We start from the raw sequence: 25,525 nt of genomic DNA, 5'->3' as shown, positions 1-25,525 counted from the left end.
ATGCTGGTTTTTCAATGACAAGAGAAGAAAATAAAAATTCTGCTTTGCTTTCCTCCCTTCTGTGGTTACCCTACGTGTTTGTGTCAAAAGCAGAAGTCCTGGGCAAGTGGCCGTAAGTGGCCCTGTCTAGGCAAGGGGTTGGACAAGACAATCTCCAGAAGTCCTTTCCCACGTCAAACATTCTGTGATGCTTTGATTCTGTAAACAGTGGGGAAAATGGAGCCTAAAGTAGGGGAACAGTTTCGGTGAGAAGAAGAAACTCCTTAATATTCAGGACTGACTTGGCTTGCTTTCAGGTGTAGCATGTAAGAAAATGAGACAATATATCTCGATTATTTTCTCCTTGAACCAGAGGAGATTATTCATTCTCAGTTAAAATGGTAAATTATTCTCAGTTAAAAATTCCCCAACATGGAGGAACCGTAGGTAAATTGCCTCCGTACCTTTCTCAATTAAATTCTTTCTTGTGAAAACGAAAACCTGTCCACCATTTGTCATCCTTTCTTGGCTGCTTTGGGTAGTCTTGTCTTATCCCAACTCTGCCATTCACAACTGTTCTAACTACACCCCATAAAAACTAAGTGAATTAATTCCTCTTTGAAAGGATTCAAAATAGCCATGAGTTTCTCCCACACTCCTAACAAAAGACTCCTTGAACTGAAAGAAAAAAACACTGTTATGAAATGGAGAAGGCACTGGCTTCCTTATTTATGGAAAGCAATCTATGCTTCTGAGGGCGGGAAGGAAGAAATACGAGACTGATATTTCTCTACTCAGTGCTTTCTCTAAAATCATTTTGGATGCTGTGCTGTCATATGTAATCACAGATGTACTTTTTGTCACAATCTTTTTGAGAGCAATTTTTTTGCTAGAATTTAGCAAATCCAAACTACAGGCTCAGTATAACAGTTATACACAGTGCAACATTTGGAAACACTGAAATGAATCACCAAGCTGATCAGCACATCTACATTCATGGTTTAGTTCAGATTAGGAGTGTAGTTCTAAAATGAGTCTCCCAATTGCCCGCACTTACAGCATTTTGGATTGCAAATTGGAGCAGACTTTGAGCGGGTGAGCTGTTTTACTTATAGATGAAACTAAGCTGAGAGGTGTGTTCCTAGACCAGAGTCTTTTTTCCAACTTCTAAAGGACATGCAAATCAGTGCTAAACAAATATCCCTTAAAACAGGTACAGAGCAGGCATGGAGAACTCAGTACCAACGATTTCACCTTTCAGATAGGCTCTTTTGCCCTGAAGTGCTTATTAATATGGACTTATTCAGTATTTCTTTCAACAGTGCTAGAAGCTGAAAGAAGAAAAACTGAAATACACTCCATTCTTTTGTGATGAAACACCTACAGAGAGGCACAACATCTACCTTCCTGTGTGATATCAGGATAATGGAACCTTTTATTCTCTTAAAATAACATCTTTTCTCTTCTTTTATCATTTATTTTATCATTTTATCATTTTATCATCTTATCATTTTATCATCTTATCATTTATCTTATCATTTTCTGGTCATTTGCAGACCGTCTCTTGTAAGGACCGAAGGACATTGGGTCTGCACTCTTCCAACAAATGTTTTCCAGAACACAACACACTTAGAACATCTCTTCTCACAAAATCTCTTGAAAATTGAAGTGTATTTCCCTTCTGCAAACCAGTCTGGGAGATAATCCTTATATATGAGAAGAAATCAGTTTAAACAAGGAATGAAGAAAACTGATACTTTTTACCTGTAGTTTTTCATAAATAGTCTTGTATTTAATAAGTGCAACTTGGGTTTACATGATACCACACAATTTCAATGGATAACAGACTTCTCTTCTACAGGATGCTTTTATTTCTTCTTTTCTTTTTTTTCTTTTATCCTGTTTGATTAGTGTCACTCTGAAATGAAATGAATTTAAAAAGTAATTTTTTTGGGTGATACAGGAGTTGGCATGGTTGCCTACTATACTCAGGTTTCTTTCTTTATTTAGAAAAGTGGTCTCCAAAATGGGGGGAGATTGTGGACTTGTAGGGCGTACAATACAACCCACTGGGGTGCAGGAAGAAAATATTTTTTACACCATTAATAAACAACAAATACAATACAAAACTATTTTTTAAGAAAGGTTTTTAGTCCATCCTTATCCTTCTTAATTTCTATTTTTGTATGTGTTTTATAAACACAAAGCAGTAGTCCATGTATGTATTTTATAAATAAATAGACAAACATATATTGGGGTGCATGCTTAAAAATTTCTTACTGATAGGGGTTTGCTACCAAAAAAGCTTGAAGAACTCTGAAGTTCTGCCAGCTATTCTCTCTGGAGTAAAAGGCATTTACAAAAGTACTAGCTCAGATTCCATGTTTAAGGCAGAGATATACTTGTCACTTAAATTAAGGCTTTCAAGAACCTTTAATTCTACCATTTCAAGAATAAGGGCAATTCAGAATATTGAGGGGTGGGAGGGGTGGGGGGAGGTGGGTTTGGTTTTGTTTGGTTAATTGTTTTGGTTTTTGTCATTCACATGTTGATGAGTCAGTTTATGAATTAAACAAGGACACATTGCTATCTGAAAGAGCTCAAGAAATTCCATACCTATTATTGGCAAAGTCTGGAAGAAAGCTGTTGAAAATGAATATTCAAAAAACTTTTCTCTTTTCCAAGTCATCCAGTAAGAATTTTGTGATCACTACTCTCTAGCCAAACTAATTAATGTCAAATAAAGCCCCAAAACTGAAAACCAAAGAAAAAGAAAAAATGATAAATAATCGGTTTTCAATGAAACAACTGTACGAGAACATGAAACTCATGGTAAATCTTTCCAAGATTATATTCTGAATCATCAATCACAGGTTAAGAATTTGAAGACAACAGTGGAAGATAAACCATAGGAATCTGCATAATTTAAAATCTGAAATGGCAGAAGCTAAAATTAGCTTTAAAATAGATAACTGGCTCCTTATAAAACTTCTATGATTACTAAAAAATAAAAATTATTTAAAAATTATTAGTTTACTATTAGATGATTCATCTGCACTTACCTTTGAGCCGTTCCGTTGCAGCTTTCACTGCACTCTTTTTTCTATAACTGTATTTAGGGTAAATAAATCCAAATATTCAACAGGGTCATACGTGAAAACTGTATTTAAAAATAATGTGACATATGTAGGGACTGTATAAACCTGTTCTTCATTGTAAGAATGAAGAAGAGTACCTAAGGGAAAGTACAACTCAGTTATATAGATACTTGCATGCTTTCCTGAAATATTCTCTTCAGTACTGACAAAAGAAATTATCTCAGTAAGACAAAGCAGCACCTCTCTTACACAATAGTGTGGAATCTTAGAAGAATTAATTGGAAAGTTCAACTAATTCTTATTTCATTAGTGTTCCAGTGGAATACTGTAATTAAATGCATTTTTCCAGGGAATTGTTAATAGGGCTCAATTTACCATTTAAGACAAATACTCTTTTTTACACTAGGGAGGCAGGGTGAGTCATATTTATTATTTAAGTGCGATATTTATAATATCATGCCATGGAAAGAAGTGCATGAATTGTGCTGTCTTGCGAAACATTTCATCCTTGTGAGAGAGTAAGAGAGGTGGTGGCAGGTCATACATTTTGGAGTTAAATTAGTTACTGTAAGACACCATGAAATTACTAATTACTGTAGACCTGGTTCAAAAAAGGCATTTATTTGTAATCGCTCATGGAAAAAGAATTTGAAAGCTGCATGCAATTTTCTAACTTCCAAGTCAGCATCTTCGCAATATCTAGCACATGAGTTGCACATGTAGTGCACACAGCAAAGCTACAAGTAAATAACTGATGGCCTGCAAACTAGACTTAGATGACAGCAGAAGGGGAAGAGTTATTTGGGAATGCTGAATTAGAAGGAGAAGCCTGGCTTGATCAGCAGGTGTAAATCTACAAAATTTCACTGAAGATGTGGGATACACATTTATCAGTCCAAATGAAGTCTTATTTTAAAAGACTAACTTCTAGATTAACACATAGTTTAGATTTTCATTGTAGTGTCCTTTTCTTAATCTTGAGATGGGGACAAAGGGGAAGGTTGGCATGAAATGGAAAGAGTACATATATAAGGCATGTAGTCATAGTCCTAGTGGAGATACTTGGATATTAATGGATAATAATGAAGACTTTTCTCAGGTAGAATTGATTCATTACAAATACTGACAGACCTAGGAATCTGTATACATGGGGTTTTGCTTTCAGGAAACTGGCATTAAAATATTCTAAATAAGGCAAAATGATTGCATTATGCTTTGGGGCAATATGTTAGTATGAACTAAAGTGTCAATTTTTCCAAGAAGGTAACTACAGAGTCCTTCTTTGACTATTATACATGAATAAGTGGTTACCAGGTGAAAACTTCTCTGTTTCTAGTTTAAAATGCATGTCCTGTCATTTAAGCCCTGTAACACTTCTTCATAGTTAAGAAAAATATGTTGAACACAACATTTTTATCACACATTTCCTGTGAAAGGTAAACTATTTCTTTCCAAGGTCTGATCTCATGAAAAAATAATCGGCTCTTTTTAAAGTCATAGCTAGGACAAAATTTAGTATCATTAAGTCAATAATGTTAAAACTACTTTCAGTTTCAATCTTCTGAATAGCCTTTCATTCACTGTGTGTGTATGCAAATTTTGACAGAGGTCTTCATCATTAAATGAATAGTATGCTCTTGCACATGACAGTTTTTTAAATTACAGTTCATCTTTCCCAGTGCATTCTGCATCAGCCTACTAAACTGAATAAGCTCAAGTTTAGCTATTCTATTTTAAAACTGTCAAACATTATTAGCAGAGCAGAGAAGCAGTTCAAAAAGTAATTAATTCTAGGGCTTAGAGTAAACTGCTATTTTAATTAAAAGAACACTAAATACTAATGTCCTGATTCTTTGTACTTAGAACACGAAATAAAAAAAGTCTAAATCACTTACACTTAATACATTTTAAATGCAAGTTGAAATATGTTAAAGGCATATCTCTTGTTCCTGCTCTTTATAAGCTGACTCAAAAAAGGAGAAAAGATTATATGCCATATTTGTTGGTTATGTTTTGCCATTTTTCTTATTGATTCTCTTCCAGTCTGTGCTGAGGAGGAATATCAATTAGTGCACCATAACTGCCCTGCACAGGATGCCAGACCTCGGTTGTGCAGTTGTGACAATTGCCACCTATAGGTCCACAGAAGATGTGAGGTTCTCTTTTGAAGCTGTGAAGTGTTTTCTATGCTTTGCAAATTTACAACTTCCATCTTGTCCAGACTTTAAATTATACACAAAGAAGGCGCTTTACATGTGAAGAAGCGCTGTTCAGAGCACTGGAACAGACTGCCCAGAGAGGTGATGAGGCCTCTGTCTGTGGAGATATTCAAATCCTACCTGGATGTGATCCTGTGCAAAGTGCTGCAGGTGAACCTGCTCCAGCAGTGGGGTTGGACTAGATGACCTTCAGAGGTCCCTTCCAACCCTCATCATTCTGTGATTCTGTGAAACAAGAATTTTAGGCAGTTTGGTTTTACTACAACTTTATAATCTCAGATACTTGGTGGGCCTCTCTCCTCATGGAGCAGTTAAAGTCTGCAGGTCTGTCTGCAGTGTGCCACAGAGCACAGCATGGCTGGTCCCAAACTAGCACTGATTCCCCCACTGCCAAACAGAAATCTCCATCTGGGTCAGCACCATGGCCTGAAGAAGCTTGAGCTACAAGGCACCCATGAGATCAAGGTTTATTCTCTCGAACAGGAAGCTGTGTGAGATGATGGTATCAGCACTGCCTGGGGCTGGCTCTTGTATCTATGTACAGAGCTTCTTTGCACAACACAGATCTGTCTTATTACTTATGCCTTAGATGGTTATCTCACCTCACAGTTGAACTGCAGTAATGAAATACCTGTCACCACAACATTTCCCATGTGGAGAAAATTCCAGTTTGTGCAAGAAGAATTAGAAGAACACAGACTACATTCGTCCTTCCTTCTCTAAAATACTTGACTTTCCCTATAATTTCTAATTCAGTTTCTACTTTATGGCCAGGACCCAGGGAAACTAAAAGATCAATTCAAATTTTGCAGAGGAAGACACAGACAACAAGTTTAATCATCTAGCTAAGAAAGGAAGGAAAAAAGAGAGAAAAAATTATTGCAGATTATTTGTCACCCCTACAAGAGCATCAGATTAAATTTAAGAAACTTTTGATGCACTGGACACTTGAGCAACTGTTCTTTGCCTACAGACAAAATTTTATGTCAGCATCTTTTTTGTGGCACAAAATTTTATCTGCATTATCGTGGTATTATATGAGACAAAATTTTTTCAGCTGCACTATTGTCATATAGCATATTAATATTGGTCCACTATTATCAATATGAGAAAAAATCCTGGAAAACATATCAAGAATCAAGGCTTATTTCAAGTCTTCTAGCATTTTTGATTTTAGGGTCCATTCTTGGTTTCTCATACTTTTCTAAGCTTTATCCATTTGTGTAAGCTTTTTTTTCTGCCAAGTACCTGATTCTGTCTTTATACTTTGTAAAATTTCAAGAATGGTTGAATAATTTCTCAGTCTAATATAAAGAAATAAAATTCTGCTAATTAATCCTTTTCTTTCTGATTTTTTTTCCCTGAAAAGCTTTTAGAGACCTTACTTTATATAGAAGAATATTAATTTAATTTAAATTTTTGATACTTCATGCAAATAATTATAGTATTAAAAGTCTATACCAATTTTACCAAATTAGAAGACAGAGACACAGAAGGGCTATCTTCCAGACAGTACAAAGGAAGGAGGAAAAAAGATATGAAAGAACTAACATATAACTGAAAGCAGTCTTCTTCTAGATGGTGCTATTGCTTTGCTCTTGTGGGAAAAAATTCTTTTTAGAAGAAAATATATTGTGATAAATTAATTAAGGTCTATATTATTTTTATACAAATGAGAGACATTTATTAGGATATAAAATAATGTCACGCAGAGCATACTTAACTTTTAAGTGTATATTATTTTATGTTTTCAAGTACTTTTTAAGGTAATTTTCAATTTCACATATATTGTCATAACTAAATTACATTGCAGCAATTAATACTATCATTTGATTTTGTCTTTAAAATTTTTACCAAAATGAGGCTTTGACCACAGAAAACTATCATTTTTCCACTGGAAGTATTAAGAGGCTTGAGAGATTCATAAAACTCTGGGATTTGTATGTACATACTACTAATCAGATGATCTCCAAAGCAGTCCAAAGTGAAAGAGGTCAAATAGGAAAAGATCTACATTATAGAAATGTTCTTTAGAGATGTATTTACATTTATTAACATTTATAGCATACTGCTCAATTTCTAAAGATCAGAATTTGTCTCCCTTTTGTTCAGGTGCCTAATTTTTTTACATGGATTTAAGAATAAAGGCTTCAATGAAAATACACTGAGGGATTCAGTAGTATAAGTGTTCAGAAAAGCTGTTGTTTAAAATCACTTACCTGGCAAAACTCCCAGGAAGACATCATTGGTGTCATCTATTCAAAACATTATATGGCTCCTTTACTGCATCTCAAAGCTTTTATTGTATTTATTTTCAAATCTTCATAGAATCGTAGCAAGATAAAGATGAAAGGGCCTTTAAGAGGTCACTGAGCTCTCTGGCACAAGGCAAGATGAGCTATATATTTGTCATTCCTGATCCATGTTTATGTAGCCAGTCCTTACGTTCTCTAGTGAAGGAGATAACAAAGTCTCAATGGGCTATTTCTTTCCATGCTTCAGTAACCCTTTTGTTACTAATACTCAACCTGAATCTTTCTGGATGCAAATCCACCATATACTGACAAAATGACATGGGCCAGCTGAGTGTGTTTAAGCATCATGAGACTCTGGGCTTACATTGCTCTGGGTGCAGTGATGCTTCTCAGTTGAAGCTTACTCCTCCATTAAGGGAACTAGATTTTGCACTTTAACGTTATGATCAGTCTACTATTTGGCTCTGAGATCACAAAAGGCAAGTACAAAACCAGAGATATCCCAAATCATAAACTGCAGGTTTAACACTCAGAGTTCTTCCCTCTAAATTACCTGCAAAGGAACAGTTTGCCAAACTACTGCCTCTGCAAGCTTCTATGTAGGATACTTTAAGTGATTTCTCAGTGGTCTATGAAAGGCATTTTAGTTTTAGCTAAGTTACACTACTTACACTGTTTGTGGGATGGGATATTACAGGTGATACCATTTCTGAGATGATTTAAAAGTTAATTCAAGAATACTCTGAGTTACAGAGTGCTGATTTTTTTTGCATTTTATCTGTTACAAAATGTATGCTGCCCTTAACTTCTCTCTGAAATGCACTTTAAAAAGTGAACCTAAATTCATCACTAAGTTGTCTTTACCCTTGCAAAATAAATTATTTCAGTTTTAAAAGTCCTACTGAACAGTAGTTTAATTTCCACAGTAGGTCTGGATGAAATCATTGTATCACTCGTTTCATTTAATGAAATACTGCATTTCCCAAAATAATCCACCACAAGTCACATTCACATTCTGAATTACAAGATGAAAAATGTAATACGATTAATATTGGATTTCATACTACTTTCAAAATCAGAAATACATGATGTAGAGGAAAAGGGAATATGTTCATTTAGTTTTCATTGCTTCATTGTTTAATGAAAACCTGAAAAATCAGATATATAAGGCAGATACAGAAAATAAATAGAATATATGAGAACACTAACGTTTTATCAGAAAAAGAAGATTAATTCTATTTATTGGTTTTCGTTACAAAGGAGGTGAGGATTTTCCCTCTCTGGAGCTATTCTTTATGGGTGAGTTCAAAGTACTGCTTAAACTGGAGTTGGTGTTAGGAGAATAAATTGTGACTGTAGCAATTCCAGCTTATGAAAGAAAGCTGGATAATGATCTGGATAGCTATAGATCAGCACCACTATCCACAGTCGACAAAATGGTAGAAACAAGAGGTGACCTGAGGATAAATACTGGTGCTACAAAGAATCAACACTGCATTCGTAGAGAAAAGCCATCTGACACATCCACAAGAGTCCTCCAAGACAGCAATAAATTTGTTAGAAAATGAAAAGCAATTTGGTTAATAAAGTATTCTTGGCTTCTCAGTATATTCTGAACAAAAATTCCTTAATAAACGGAGACGTCAGAAATACAAGGGAAGATTCAACCATGGTAAGAAGGAAAACATGGGAATTAATGGTCAGTTTTCACAACTACAGGGACTTCTCAGAGTGACATTTTTGGTTTGTCTCTGTTGTCAAATGTGTTCACAAATAAATCTGAAAATTATAGCAGCAATGATGTGATATATCTCTCTAATAATATAAAATCAGGCAGAAGGGGCAAAGCTGAATGTGAAGTATTACAAAAGGTCCTTATAATATTTGAATTAAACACCCCAAAAAAAAGGAAGATAAATTAACTCAAATGAAATAGTACAAGGTAATTAATTTTTAAAATGTCACCCAGTGACATACTCACAATAAAAGATTCTGGTTTATTATGACGTGAAAGAGCTCCTGAGATTTTTGCAGGTAGCTCTTTGAAAATATCATACAGAATTTTCAGCAGTCAAAAAGGTAAAATGAATGTTAGCCATGCTCAGGAATAGAAAAAAAGAACAAATAGGAACTTTGTTAGAATGCATGTTCTTGCATGCTGTGTGCAGTCCTGTCCATCCCATTTCAAAAAAGTAATATTAAAAAAATATATAGATCAAAATACAGGAAGTGTGTTGAGAGAAATGGAGTACCTTCTGTAAGTTTAGAGAGAGACTGCTGACCTGAGATGGAAGGCCCACAGAATTATTAGTGATGTGAAGCGAGTGAATTGGGAAATCTAGAGTATGACTCCTTTTTTTTTACTTTAAGAATGTGCTCTTGATGATTGTGAGGGGCAAGTTATTGAAGAAGATCTTGGTTTGATAATGCATAATTGTTTAATATTTTCTTATTAGCATGCTTTTCCTGTTCTGTTTAAAAAAAAAAAAAAAAGGGTATGTCTAAATACTCTTTGCATGCAATCTCTACAATAAGCCTAAAAAGAAGGAAATTTTTACCTGGACCTGGTCATATCATGTGTCACTGATCAAGTACTGGTATGTACTGGACTTCCATTGGGTGATCCTGGCTCTTTCAAAGTTGACTGTTTCTCTGTCTGTTAGTTAAACTAACCCATATGAAAGACCTGAAAGATTCTTTTTTCCCCTGTGCTCCCTCAAGCAGGTCAAAAGGACTTGAAGATACTCAGATTCTTAAGCTTCAAGGGAGTCTTGACAAGCAATCTCCTACCTTGGTGATCACAGAGCTCTTGCAATATTCATGGCTCCCCGAGATGCTTGGGAGTCTCAAGAGCTCTCAGTCTTCTTAAGTCCCAAGGGCTTCTAGTCTTCTTTGAATGTGCTTAAGTATGCTGAGGAGTCAGGAGTTTTCAGGTTCTTCCCACTTCAGGGTTATCAGGAAGGTTTTCTCTTGGCCAAACACCCTTCCTGGGATTTCTGGAGTCCCTGTTTTAACACTGAGTATCTGCAGAGTCTGGAAATCCTGGCTTCCATACAATCAGTACACCAGTAACATCCCACAGCCTGTGCTTATTCTACAATTTGAGTAAAATCCTGTAGTGGGATACACAGCTCTAGTGCTTGACAAATACACTCTGTTGTTTAATCTGATTCATTTACATTCCCAGAGGCAAAATCTCAGTTTAAATTTCATCGATACAGAGATTGAACTTTTAATTCAACGACTCAGGTGTGCTACATACTGCTGTGAAAAGAAACCTTAGCCAACCAAACAAAACCCACAAAACCCAACAGATCAACACTAATTTCACAGAACTTCACAGAAAAGTTAGCAGCTTAGATATAATAAAAGCTGTGCCTTGAGTCAAATCTTTCTCTGTTTCATAATCCTAAGTAAAATAGAGCTTGCTTATTTTTTGTCTCTTTTTTTTTCATAATGCCACATTAAACTGCAATATTTAATAGAGGAAGAATGAAATCATTCACTTGCTTGGTATGATTCAATGTATGAAAGGAAAGAAATGCAAATCATCCATAAGTTTTGCTGTTTCTTAGTCTTCAATGTATTCTGCATTTTCATGTGTTTTGAGTGCATTGAATGAATGATATTCCCAAAATCTTGCTATAACTACAACATACAATACTCTTAGCTATACAATAGGGGAAAAAAAACACAACTCTTTAAATTCTTGGTTTCAAAGTCAGTCTCTCATCCTTAATCACAGTCAGAATTTCCTTTATTTTCTTGATTTAACATGGACCCATAACTGATGTTCATATTTTCCCCCGTGTTTAATTACAGGCTTACCGGATTCATCTTTTAAGCAACTTTAGGTTTGGAAACTGCAGTTCAGATGGGAGCAAATGTTCTAATTTTTTATGACTGACTAAATGAAGAGGGAACATAATGGAAATGAAAATAAAAGCATGATGAGGACATCAGCTCATAAATTTATTCTATTATGCGCTCTATAGATGTCAAAGATGAAAGGGAGTGTTTGCTCCATGATGAACCCAACATTTTTAAGAACTTAATAAGGTTTGGCCATATTCCAGAGTAAGCAGAAGTCCTTCTGGAGCATCTGTCACAACTTTTCTTTCATTCTCTTACAGCACGAAAGGAAGCCCCTTCTCTCTTGAAAATCTAACATACCCATCCCATATGCCCATCTCAAAGTCTAGTATGGATGTGGACAATCTGAATTGAATGGCCAAGCTTGAAGATTTGTCTGACTTTAACAGGTAAAATAAACCTACTTAAAAAAGAATTTATGCCTCTGCATTGTAGTTGTGTGTTATCAATTACAGGAGTATAGTGAGATTTTAAAAAATTTATTAAATGGTGAATCTTTTACTTGAGCAATAGTTGTGCCTAGATAAATAATGTTTGGTGCAAAATGTGACAGGATAGTTTATAGAAAATAATTTTGACTGGCTTACACTGGGTGAAATTCCAAACAGCTATTAATGAGCAACCAACTCACTGCACTGGAAACTATGAAGAACTTATCTTCTGCATTAATGCAGCATTAAGCTATTTCAAAGACATCATAAGACGAAAGTTTGAATGAGGATGGGCAATCATTTACCAAACATGCACATTAAACACATAGAAGTATAAGATGGCTTCAAGCTTTAAAGTTGCAGAATCTTGACATGCATTAAAAAGATAAAAAATACATGTCTGTAGATGTGAGGATAAACAGACTTAAATAGCAGACTACACACTTAAACAAAACACAGCCAAGACCAATTGACTCCATGAAGAAAATCATGCATTACACAAAGATTTGATGATGCCCAAAGCACTTTGCAAACATAGGGTTTCAGTACCACAGTCTTTTACTTATAGGTTCCCTTAAAAATGGTACAGGGTGGGGAAAATGGAGAGGGACAATCTGCCTAAGAAAGTGTAGATGATCACTTTATCCAAGCTACAAAAACCTGTTCTTCAGACCCTGAAGTAGTGGAAGGTGACTAATTAGTCTTCTCTGCTTTGACACCTACCTTTGACTGTCCTTGGGGAAAGCAATGTGTGACAATTTATCTCTGCAATCTTTAGTAGCTTGAAAAAATGAGATGATCAGATATATTTAGGGTTTTGACTAGTGTTCATGTGGTCACAAGAGGGTCTTACATTGTCAGATAAATTAACATAACATTAGTGTTTCAAAATCAGCAGGGTATTCCATAATGTAAAAATACTCTGTGCAGAAAATGCCTTTCTGAAAAATACCCTTGAGCAGATATTCTACTATTTCCAGAGGACAGTCATAGCAAAAAGAGAATATAGCTCCTTCTGAAGGTAATGAAAAGTCAGACAAGATTTCATTTAGCATTTACACCTGCATACATTCATTTTGGAGTTTTTCACATGGTGTCAAATGCTGGTGGTGTCAAGAATAATAAGGCAGTTCTGAATATATCGAAAAAGGTCATGCAGGAAAACAGATATTCCTAATGGTATAGTCACATGTCTGGGGATAGGAAAGCTTTGATAGTGATTTATTTTTGAGAGATTCACTATACAAGCTGTTCAAGTACCAGTTCATGGGTAAATGGCACTTAGAGTGTTGATAAAGGCAGCCTAGTAACGGTCACATGAATGATAAAGTGATATTAACAGCAGGTCCTTGGCCCTTTTCTTGTTGTAAGTCGAAAATAAGCAACCATTTGAGTTTCCAGTGTCTTATGAACTACCAAGTGACTGCTGTAATCCTCTGTAAAGCAGATATAGATCCTTGCCTTAAGCTACAAGATCTGTAAATAGAACAGCAGAAGATAACAATCTGATTCTTATTACAATTTATTTTCATTTTTTGTTTCAAAATAAAATAGAAACCTCTGTTCACTTTAAGTGTGTGCTTTTAAGTGTAAAGTTTAGGATATTCACTTGGACGATGAGATTCAAAACAGTTTTTTGTCTGCACTGAAAATATCTCACTCAAAATATCTTATATCTGCGGGTCATGACCTTGAGCAATCAGCCTGTGATAATGTTTTCACCAACACAGGGAAACAATGCAATACAACAAAAATGTTCTGACATAAGATGAGGTCACACTTACTTCTTTCTGAGCACATTTTTGTCTCAGTCTCCACTCTGATCTATTTTTATCAAAACACTTTCAGAAGACCTCTAAAACTTACAGCCAGACCTTTTTTTCTTTCAAATGCATTAAAGCAAGAGTTCTTTGTCATATGGTTTAATAGTCCATAGAGAAACAAGTCTGATCATATTTACTGTCAGAAGGGCGTTATACTTACATTAATTTCAATTTTATATAATCAGTACACTGAATTGTAAAAGTACATAAATGAAATTTTTTAGGATCCAAGAAACAGCTACATAATCTACTTCTACTCATATTCCCAAAATATTTTCTAAAACATTTATGATCATATGTTCTTAAGACTAGGAGAGTATCTTACATGTGCAAATGACAGCAGAGCAAATCTGAACTCAAAAATTTCCTGCAGGAGCTCCAGCTACCAGGCAGTATCAGCACACCCACCTTGCAGTACTCTGTGCACCATTTTCACTCATATAAGAATTATTACCCATGCATGCAGTTCTATTTTGAAACACTTTGAGAAATAACAGGTGGATACATTAAGAGTTATCTTCTCTCTGATCCTCCAAAACAGCTCCTCTGTTTTCACAGACGTCTGAAGAATCACATACCCTTTGGAAGAATCTCTATACATTTAAGCTGAGGAATAACTAAGGAGAGCATTGTGTGTTTACCAGCTGGATAACTGAACTCTCAAGGGAAAATCAGTATTAATTCAAGGTAGAGGTAGATTATTCTCCTGCTAAAGGAACACATCCATAGAGGTTGTTTCACATTTTATGGCAGTTTTTCTAGTTTCAGAAAGATACAAGGTTGTGCAGGTGTTAGTGTTAAGGCACTAACAGAAGTTACTGAGCTGTCTTACTTTCTCTGTTCCATGACAGACTGGAAGAATGAATGGGGATTATGACCAGGACAATGTCCAGTAGTTTTTCAGTGACAATATGGATTTCTGAACTTACCAACAGGTCTTGACATCACAGGTAAAGAGATGTAAATGAATGAAGTGCTTACATGAACAAAAAATACACAAAAAATGCACTACAATAAAGCCTTTCTTCACCTCATTTTCCTAATTTTTACATCTTACATATTTTAGACATACCAACCTCATCTTCAGAATTCCAACTATATTCATGACCTTACTGTCTCCCAGTTAGAATGTCCAAATTTTTCCTGTATGGTTTTAGAAAAGCAGAACTAGTATCTTCCCAACAATTGCATGCAGATTGGCCACCTGAAAAATGACTCATAAACCATCAAATATTACAGAAAGAATAAACCTTACGTTAAGGTTTTTCAGAGACCATGCTTAAATAGACAAGCCAGACAAGTCAATTCCTTAAATTGTAGGCAGACAGGAATTTCTTGATTGCAAAGAGGAATGAGAAAAATTATCCCAGAGATATGTGACACAGGTTTCTAATATCCAGACAAATCATCTGCCATGAACATTTAAAGTTCAATTACCCAAATATACATTGGATTTATTGCTTAGTTTCACTGCAATTTCAATGCATTTTGTTGTAGCAGATTTTCAGTCAGTAAGAATTCAGTATCCTATTTTCAACTGCATTGCAGTAATTGCAAAAATTATTTCATTATATTGTACAAGGTGAGCTGAAACACAGCAGAACTCCTTTAACATCTGCTGTACATGAGCTACTGTATGGTAGTTTTGCCATCTAAAAATACTCCTCTTTCCATGACTAATGTTGTGGCTCAGTTCTTACCGACAGTAAGTGAGGAATTTGTCTCAAGGAATCTGCATCTTCTGTGGTCTAGATTATTAGGCTTATTTCAGTGCAAAGTGGTAGCCTTTGGCCGCAAAGATCTCACCACATCTTTTCACAATCTGATTTCAGGAAAGGGGTTTATCAAACCAATAAAATGTAAATCTAACAGAGAGATATTGTGGAAGACAATGTTTTAGTTGTTGTAGATCTTATTTCTCTTCAGGCCTTTGACAAGGAGCGTAAACTTACAGTGGCCTTTCTCTACCTTGATTATTACAGGCAAATAAAACTGAAATTTAAATTTCTCTGGCTTTTATTTTAAAAAAGAATATTTCTTTATATTTATTCTTTTCGTAATAATACTTTGATAATTTTCTTGTCAGACTGTCACACATGACAATGAAAGATTTTTTAGTAGAATAGTCACATGATACACAGTGTAAATTCTCCACAATATCAGGCAGTAAAGTGCTCTTTTTTTAATATATACCTTTTGCTTTTTCATATTTTTCTGTTACCAGATGAGCTGCAATAACACCTTGCTAGAGCTACAGCAGGTATATGAGATATGAGAGGTTTGCCTTTTTTTTTTTTTCCTATCAGATGCAAAAGAAAGCTGGGGAAACTTAGAAAGAAATGAGTAGAAAAATATGCTTTCAAATATGGCCATTATCTTTTTTAATATTATTTAAATACTACCAATTAATGGGTTCTTCTTGGTTTATTCCCTCAGCTTGCTGTTACCACTTTTCGAGAATACTAAAATTATTCAGCCTTTGCAATATTTCCTTGATAATTTGAATAGGAGATTTCTTAACCTCAGACAATCACTATTATGTTACACAGGAGATCACTGGTAGCTCTTCTGTCTACAGAAAGGACTGCAGTAGACATTTATTATGACAAATGAAATTGTAAAAATGCATAGCTTGATAAAAACCTTGATTACACTGGAATAATAGGAAAAAAATATTTTTTCTACTTACCTTTATTTCCAATCAACTGTTATACAACATATTTTAAAGGTAAATTGTTTAACTTGCCATACAAATGACAGTCTTTCATAGTCCATGATAAATTTGTAATTATTCCTTCAATCTAAGATTTCTGTTTACTATCTATTTATATAAATGTCTCTGTGTGTGTATTCATAAATACACACATAAATAAAGTCTGCCATTCACATCAGAAAGTCTGATTTCCTTTTGCATAAGGAAACTGCTTTTAGACACAGGTAGATGCAGACCAGTGCCAAGAGGAAAAATTACTTAACTGACTTAACTGGAAGTGATTTTCTCTGTCTAGCATTGTCTCTCCATATGCAAACACTAGGCCAACTTCTTTTTAAATTTCTGTACTTGCAACTGCAGAGTAGAAGGGAAAAAAATCACATGGAATAGAAAAAGATGTTCTGAATTGAAATGGGAACTCTTGGTTCAGTGAGAGCTGAAAAGAATATGACAAGATGGCCTTAAGGATACTCTTTGCTCCTGTTAACTACACATTTCAGGTAAAACTGAAATCATGGATAAGATGAAAAGAGATGTTAGTCATTTATACTTCAAAAGATTTTCACAATGACTAAGTTGTCTGTTCCAAGTGTTAGTGTCACACAAAAGGACTGTGCATGATTCAAAATGCTTTTTGCAAAATACATATAAAAGCTGGTCCTTGGTTTCTTCTTGGGGGCACTCTGGTAATTCAGTCAGTGAAGAGACTGAATGGACTCCTTATTTGTTAGACAAAATCCTTAGTGGCTTTGAGGCTTTAAATAATGCATTTGCACCATAAATGGCATCATTTCTGATTCAAATATCTTGGTATACTAGTTAAAACAAAACGTTATAATTCAACAAGAGCAACTAACAAGACAGTTATCTGCAAGAAGTATCCTTGCTTTGCTATTCAAGAGTAACAATAGATCTCGGTGAAAATAACAAGATTTGCATTCTTTTCATTATATAGATAGTTAAATCTGAGCAACGATGCCATTCTTTAAAATGCTTAATGGCCATTCAAACTCCATGAAAATGAGTTGTCATTCACTCTGTATAAATTAATATCCTAAATGCAACCTCTTGTTAACACATATAGGAGATTTCATCAAAGCCATAAGGTTTTCAGCTCTCTCTATGATCATTAGTTTGAACCTGCACAGTCCTTAATGAGATAAAATGTGGTAGCATCAAACCATCATCAAATTTTGTCAGATAGAAATATGACGAATTTCAGAAATACTGTCTTGTAAAGATCTTTTTGGCATTAAAAGTTGGTACTTCAGTAATTCTGGAACATCTGTAGCTATGAAAAGACTTTAAAGATCTAAATTTTGTATTTTGACATCTAAAATGGCATTTATCACTGACAAATCTTTGTCTCAGTAATCTTATCTCTGTCTTATTTTAAGACATCAAAAACTGTTCAAGATAAATAAATTCTAGCACTCTTATTTAGGGTGCTGTGATCTTTGAAAATATGTTTACATACTCATTTGAATAGATTTCACCATCTGTTCAGATATGAGTAGCTCCTAAATGATGATCTGCATTACGGTACTTGAAGTTTCCTTCACATGTGGGAAGTTTTCATTGCCAGCCCATCTTTGACTGCTGCCCTACAAAGCAGTAGAGTCACTCACTGAGAAGGGCAAGAGGGGTTTTATTTTAAAACTGCTTTTGCAAAGGTCTTTAGTGCAGTTAGTCTAGCTCTTATTATATTGGATTCACTTGCATGTAGTGAAATTTAAAAAAACAGCTTAAATTAAGTATATATATTCCATAATTTGAAATACAATATTTATGATTGCACAGCTACATGAACTATCAAAAAAAATCAAAAATAATTTTACATAGACTATATAAGTGTAGAAAGGATATTAAGAGATCCTGGAATTGTTTCTCTTGATAAAGATAGTGATCTAGGACATCCTGCATGGTTAGCCAAGTAAGTTACTGACCAATAGCCAACCAATAGCCACAGTAAGTTACTGACATGTCATGTTTTAGGTTTGTCAAGTAGTGACATGCAAGGATTGAGGCAAGGTGCCCTGATATTTCACTCAGATAATGTGTGACTAGTGGGTCAAAATTTAATTTGCCCCCAATTTTCAAAATGTAATTTTAATTATCCTACACCTTTTAATATGAAAATGCCAACTTTAGATGATTTAACTTAAGGATGAGATTTAAGCTACTTCTGGATCTGATTTCCACTTCTGAGGTTTTGAACTACACTGAAACCCACTGAGTTTCATTCTTCACAGTGCATCTTTTCTCTCCTTCTACTTGTGACTTTCTCTTGTTTCTTGATCAGATATTGTTAGCAGTGCTATAGCTTTGAACTTTTTAATCCATGAGAAAATAGTCTGGTCTTTGGTACTGGGTAGACAGGGCAGGCATATATTTGACACTGAAAATGTTGAGAAAAATAGTGCCCTAATGTAGTAAGTGGATGGTTTTGAAGAGTCTGCAGTTTGAAGTGGTTGTTGGGAGCGCAACAAAAAAACCAAAGAGGAAAACTTGCCAGAGAAAAGCAAGAAGAACTAGTGCAAAACTTCATTAAAACATTAGACAGAATGAGATATCACCATCTCTTTAAGAAGAGATGTCTTTTCTTCAGCCTAGCAACTCATGTCTGGCTTTGTGTGACACTGAACCAGATGAAGAACTGATTTGACTTTATTTTTTTATTTTTTCTTCTTGATTTATTTCACCAGTTAACCACCAATTCATGGTGAAAGTTGGTTTCATTTAGAGAGGGACTGCCAAGATCTAAGTGAAACTCAAAACTGAAAAGAAAAACCAGTTTGATTTAAAATTGATTTGACTAAAAATGGACTTGATGTCTGTATTGAAATGAATGAATGTCTCACTCTTAATAGGTTGGGTATTCCTGGCAGATACCACTTTTGCAAGTAAATGTCTCAAACATGGTGAGGCCTTTATTACTTGTTTCTGATATATTTCTGTGTCATTTTTGGAAACATGCTAGCATGCTAGCAGCCAGGAAAGTGTTTTTCTGGACAAAGGCTATAATGAAATGGTCAATGGGTTATTAAACCGGTTGATGACAGAAGGAGAATAGCCTCAGGCAAGACAAGGGTGCAGAAGAATAACTGGAATCTCTTATTTACAGACTACACCTTTTGTCTCTCTAAAGGTCTTAAAGAAGAAAAATCTTGATAAGTTTATTGTCTGATCCTAACAAAAAAAGAAATTTAGGAACCCACTGCTGTATTGGATATAACTGTCCAGATTTTTAGTGACACATTTAAACAATAAATAAATCTAATTGCGATGTTTTTTCCTCCCTAAAATCTCTGACAAAACCGTTTCCATTTTAGTCATCCCTGTGTGTATCTGTTTTTCTGATGTAACTAATGAGATTTCTTTCTTCTTTATGTTCGATCAAATCCCTTGATAACCACTGGCTTAAACAATTTGACAAGTAGCTAAGCCACCTTCTTGTGTGTGTGCATACCTGTGTGTTGCATATCCAGAAATCTTACTGAATCAGTGGAAATGAAGCAGTATTAGTGGTTATTTAAATCAATCACTATAACTTGACAGAGAGCAGTGATCCACACTTCTTTATTTTGTTCTCCTTTAATTGCAGTTTAATTTGTTCAAAAGCTCTTGAGTTGAACTATGGAAATCAAGGTCATATATCTGCAGTTGTATTTGTCATACAGAACAAAAGTGTCAGCACTGAGCTTCCTGCATGAACAAACACCAACTGACTTATTTTTGCTTGCCTTCAAAGCACAAGTTAAATACTTTGTACTTCTCTGATCTTATCTCAGAGATAATTTCTCTTAATGATCAAATACAATACTTTATGAAGATTTCAGCTGTGACAATACACCATGACACATAAGCTTTTCTCTTGCTCCCTTAGCAACAAGCACGGTGTATTGTTCCTTTATTATGGTATTGCTCTGTTAATCCCAAATCTTGCGAGGAGAAAAACACCTTTATTCCTAAAGAACTCACTGGAGATTGGTAGCGAGTATCATACCACAAAGCAGACTGCATGCTCATAACATTATAAATAGTTTTACCATATTTCTTCTTGCTTTTAATGTAATTTTTCATTATACATTATATTACACATCATTATAATCCCATTTGATGTAGGTTTCTGGTCTGGATCCTGATCATTCCTCATCTAAAAGTTTAAACTGTGCAAAAGTCTATCAAAAATGCATATAAGATTTTAGTTTTTTACACTTTCTTCTTTCTATTTCCCCTGTGAGAGGTAGAGGGAAAAGAGAGGAAATGGGATGAAAAGTCAAGTGAAAAACAAGTTAAATATTTCTGCTAGTTCACAAATTCCAATACCGTAGCACAAGTAGTTGCATCCACACCCAGAGCTGTAAGGGTGCAAGAGACTGAAATTTGAGAAGATCTGACTATAGACTTCTAGTCTGGCACATTGTAAATATAAAGCTGCCTTTATCTGTGTTCAGATAGATTTTAGACATTAAAAAAATTAAAAAACACAACAAAATAAAACCAGAAAAACCAATCCCAAACCCATAAAATGAACCCAACACAACCCAAAAACCACAAAACCCCCACCAACACCCAAAACCTATGCTTCCCCAAAATCCCAACTACTGTAAATTAGAGACAGGATGTTGTAACCATGATTTCATACACGTTTATTTCTAAAATTTAGTACAAATAATCAGGAAGTACACAGACAAAGTTTACACAGTGCTGTCAGTGAGCATGAATCTTCAAATTATCTTTTGCATATTCAACAAACAGAATATTCTTTAAAATCTGCATCAACATAGGTTTTCATTTTCAGTTCTGTACAACTTCATCAGTGATGTCTGTTGTTAATGTAAACCTGAAGGTATATGTGTGGTTTCAAAAGTTAGCAGTGTACAATCTATGGATTTCCCACATAAAGTGGGTAAAAAATCAGTTTGTTGAATCAATAACAACAGGTGCAAGGTGTTACTAGAATAATATTTTGGAATACTAGTGTTCATAGGACATCAAAGAAAATTAAAAGAATGAGAGTTTATTCCTTGGGACTGGAAGAGAAAATAAATCTATTGACAGTCAGTTTGATAGGACTGTGAATGAACTAGGAATTAGGGGCAAAAGGATTTTTGGAATTCTGGAAAAATCTAAAATAAGTGTTTTGTCCCATTCACTTTGTTCAGGTTTGCTTGAAATTATCAGACATGAAAAAAAATTAGGATGACACTTTAAACAAAAATCTCATACGCAATAGGAATGCAAGAAAGCACATCATACATGGCATTAAATAAAAAGAACACTCACTCTGATTTCGTAACACTTTTCAGTCATTATTAGGAATCCCTTCATTTTTAGGTGACCTGTATCTGCCCACCTTGCTCTCTCCAGCACTCTTTCTAGCACTGGAAGTTCTTTTCATGTTTACAAAGACTGAGGATTTTATCTGTGTCTAATAGTATGAACAGGCTGGAAAGAATGAGGTATATCAAGTTAGGCCCAACAGGTCCTTCAGGTAAACAGTAAGGAAACTGTTTTGCAAAATCCCTCAAAATATAACAGCACATTACTATATCTAGGAACAGAGAAACTCCTTTCAGTACTCCCTTTAAAGCCTTTATAAAAATTCAGAAACATTGATCTACAGTTAAGGACTCTACAGAGACCATTTGAGAGAAAGAGCATCCTGGGTACCTCTTCAGGCACAAAGTGATTCCAATTTTAGCAGCAAATGAATCTCATGACAGAGAGCTGTGTCTAAAAGGTTTAATGAAGGACGGCTTTCTTTTTTGTTTTGTTTTGTTTTTTCCTTTCTTTCTTTTTTAAATTTTATGTTAAACAAAGGAATTTTGGACTTTGTATTAAACAAAGTTTTCAGAGAAAGGTGTTGGCACATTTTCACAGTAAGACATCAAATCTCCAAGTTTGAGGTCCATTTAGGATATACTCCTGTCTAAAGGATTCACTCTAAGTTACTACCTTGCCCTGCTACAAGTAACTGAGCCTTTTGGTACCTGAAAAATGAAAAGAAATATTATTAAATTTTATACCATATTGGCTAGAAAAGGGTATGAACAATTGGTGCCCAAAAACCTGAGTTCTAGTTGGCATTTTTAAATTAAAAGAGAAGCAAAAGTGAGAAACTTCAGTTCGTTCTACCCATCCCATATGTGCAATGCTATATATATATTTTACAGTGCTTTGAACAAGACTGTGGTCCTTATAAGTTGATTATGGGGGGGACTTATAGGCTACACATAAATACTTTGTTAATTTTTAATTTTATTTCTGACTGAGAAGACAGAAAAGTGAAGGAATCAGAAAAATATTAGGAAGACTCATGCTACAGTGAAGCAAAAGAATAGATATACTGTCACAAAATCACAAAGAATAAGAGGTTTTCTACCATCACTTATCATGCTTTATACTTTGAAAGGACTTGGGCACATGACCAAATTTCTCCAGGAATAACAATGTACATCAGCTGATCTCTACTAAAATTAACATCCTCCACCCTGTCACACTCAACAAAGCTAGCACAGCTGAACAAAACATATCTAAATGTTTCCACAATTCATATGATTTTGATAAAGATATTATTTGAGAAATAAACAAGTTATGTGCACATATTATCGAAAATTCTGTCTCAGGAAGGAATACCCATTCTAACTGGCAGAGAATTTTTTTTTTTTTTTGAATGCCAGAAATGGGAGCTCTTTCCACTTTGACAGCTGCTTTCTTCTATCTTGGAAAAATCAGACTTCTCCACAGAGATTATTGCAATATTATCACAGTTATGAGTAGGACAGCTATGAGAAGGTAAATACTAAGGACAAAACAAATCTGAGACACTGACAAAAGAATTAAGTAGTTCAAGAAATGAAGCTCCCCTTGCAAATATGCAGTGATGCACTCACACTTCTGCTCATTCCTCTAATTCTAGCACACATTAGTTACTCATTCCAGGTGGGAAGGAAATCAGTCAATTATTTGTAAAACTTGTTGAAAGCATGCACTCCTACAAACTTATGTCTTTGGTTTCAAAGTTAAGCAGGCAAGATCAGTGCCAGCCTGCCAATAAATGGAGTTCTAACCTGGAGGTATGTCACCCCAAGGTGAAGGAAGAATATCCATGTTCTTTTCCATTTCCCCTAATAAGGACATTTTCAAAGGAGGGACAAACTACTATGAGGGATCACACAGCCCAAATGTCAGCTTCTTTTTGTTATCTCAAGTTAACATTTAACAAGAAATGGGATAAATATAAGAGAGAAAGATCTTAGCCTTTTTTTTCTCTCGGACCCGAAATCTTCCTATAACCAAGACACTTAAGATGTGAGTTAAATATGTAAAAAACATCTGAAAAGATGACAGGTTCCTCATAGACTCACAAGTCCCACTAAGAGAAATTGCTGAAGTATGATTGCCCTGGACTTCTGCTTTCAAATATTTTCCCAAGTGACCTGGCAAGCAGTGACTGACAAAGGACTGTTTATTGTGCCTGAAAGCAGCTGCAGTGTCTGGACTAGGAGTCTGGACTCCTAAGGTCAGTCATGCCTCAGAGCCTTAGAAAAGAACTTCCCATCTTACAGGAAATGCAATCCAGGCATGTAGTGAAAGTTTGATGAGAGGAGATTTATATGTCATCATTGCTACATCTTAAATATAACAAGCCATCTCATTCGCTGCTTATAAAAATACACAAAATTGAAAGACACCTACACACTATATAGACAAGACTAATTTAACTAAAGTGGTGTAGATCCCTGCAATAGCTACTAGTTCAGTCTCCTTACCTTCTGCTGTGGTCCTTGTGGTGTGGCTGTGTTATTCACTCAGCAATGATTGGGATGACACATTAATTCAGCTTGTTAAAAAGTCTGCAAATGAAAAATATTTAAAGAAAGCAAGACAAAAGCTAAAACTCAACAGGAGTTGAATGACAGGCAAGTGTGACAGGAAATTATACAAGTCCAGTAACACACTGGAAATACTCAAAGAATAAGATGCACAGGCCATTTTTCTGAAAGAACTGTTTAATTGAATATTTCTGCTGTGTTTCTCTAATCAAAGCCAGCCTGATGGGCCCAGAAAAACAATTGCTTTTCCTATGCAGTATTATTACTCATAAACAGCTGCTGCATCCCAGATTGCATCATATCTGTCATTACTTGAAGGTTGTGGTTTAGCACTGAAGCACCTGCAGCATACCAAATGCATCCCAGACACTAACTGACTTATATAGTACAGTCGAAGAGTGTATGAGTAAATTGTGTCAAATAGTTGGAATTATCTAGACTTCTGTTTGTAGCTTGTCTTATATAACCTGCATTAGGCTTGTGAGTTCGGAAAGTCACATTGGCAGCTTTCCAATCCTCAAGAATTCATTGGGATTTTAAAGCTCCTAATGATCTTACCCGATATCACTGCCAAAAATTTGTACAAGTGACTTTGGTTTGTTGCTCTTAAATGAAAAGATAATCAGATGAGAGATTCTGCTGGGCTTTTTAGAGTGTGGTGGTTTCTTTTCTTAAAATTAACCAGCAAGTACAACTATCATAGTCATTTAAACCATTATTTCTCAAGGAAAACATATTGAAGTTAAAAAAAAAAAATTACTTAATTCAGAATTTGTGGAAATTGAGGCAATTCTTATCCTTCTTCAACCTACATATCCTCAGCACGACATTGGAGAACAGTGGTTCTGCAGACATTTACATGCATTGCTAGAGGCAACAGGTCTAAACTACTGCTTCATATCAGCATAAATGGCATTTCCTACTAAACAGTCTCTTCTACCCCCAGCACCGCTGTGGTATGCACAGACAAAAAATCAAGTGGCAAATGAAAGACTTCAGTCTGCCATTACCTAATCTCAAGATTAGATTCCAAGATAATTACACATTTCAAATAGAAATTAGATTAAAACTTGACTGCTATTCTAATCAAGTTAGAGTTCAGTTTAGTAATTCTTATTGCAGCATATTGAAAGAGTTTGGTACATGTAAATGAAGGCTGTAATAGTATAGCTGAAATACTTCAGACTCCTGCATATTTGTAGTCACTGCTTTATTTCACTTCAAGAAGATGGCTCATCTTTAAGGAGGTTAAGCTACTCGGTAAGGCTCCAAGAACTTGCAAAGATTTTCTCT

This window comes from Corvus cornix, chromosome 2, assembly GCF_000738735.6.
Source record: "Corvus cornix cornix isolate S_Up_H32 chromosome 2, ASM73873v5, whole genome shotgun sequence".
NCBI classification, from domain to species: domain Eukaryota; kingdom Metazoa; phylum Chordata; class Aves; order Passeriformes; family Corvidae; genus Corvus; species Corvus cornix.
Note: the sequence above shows the minus strand (reverse complement) of the source record.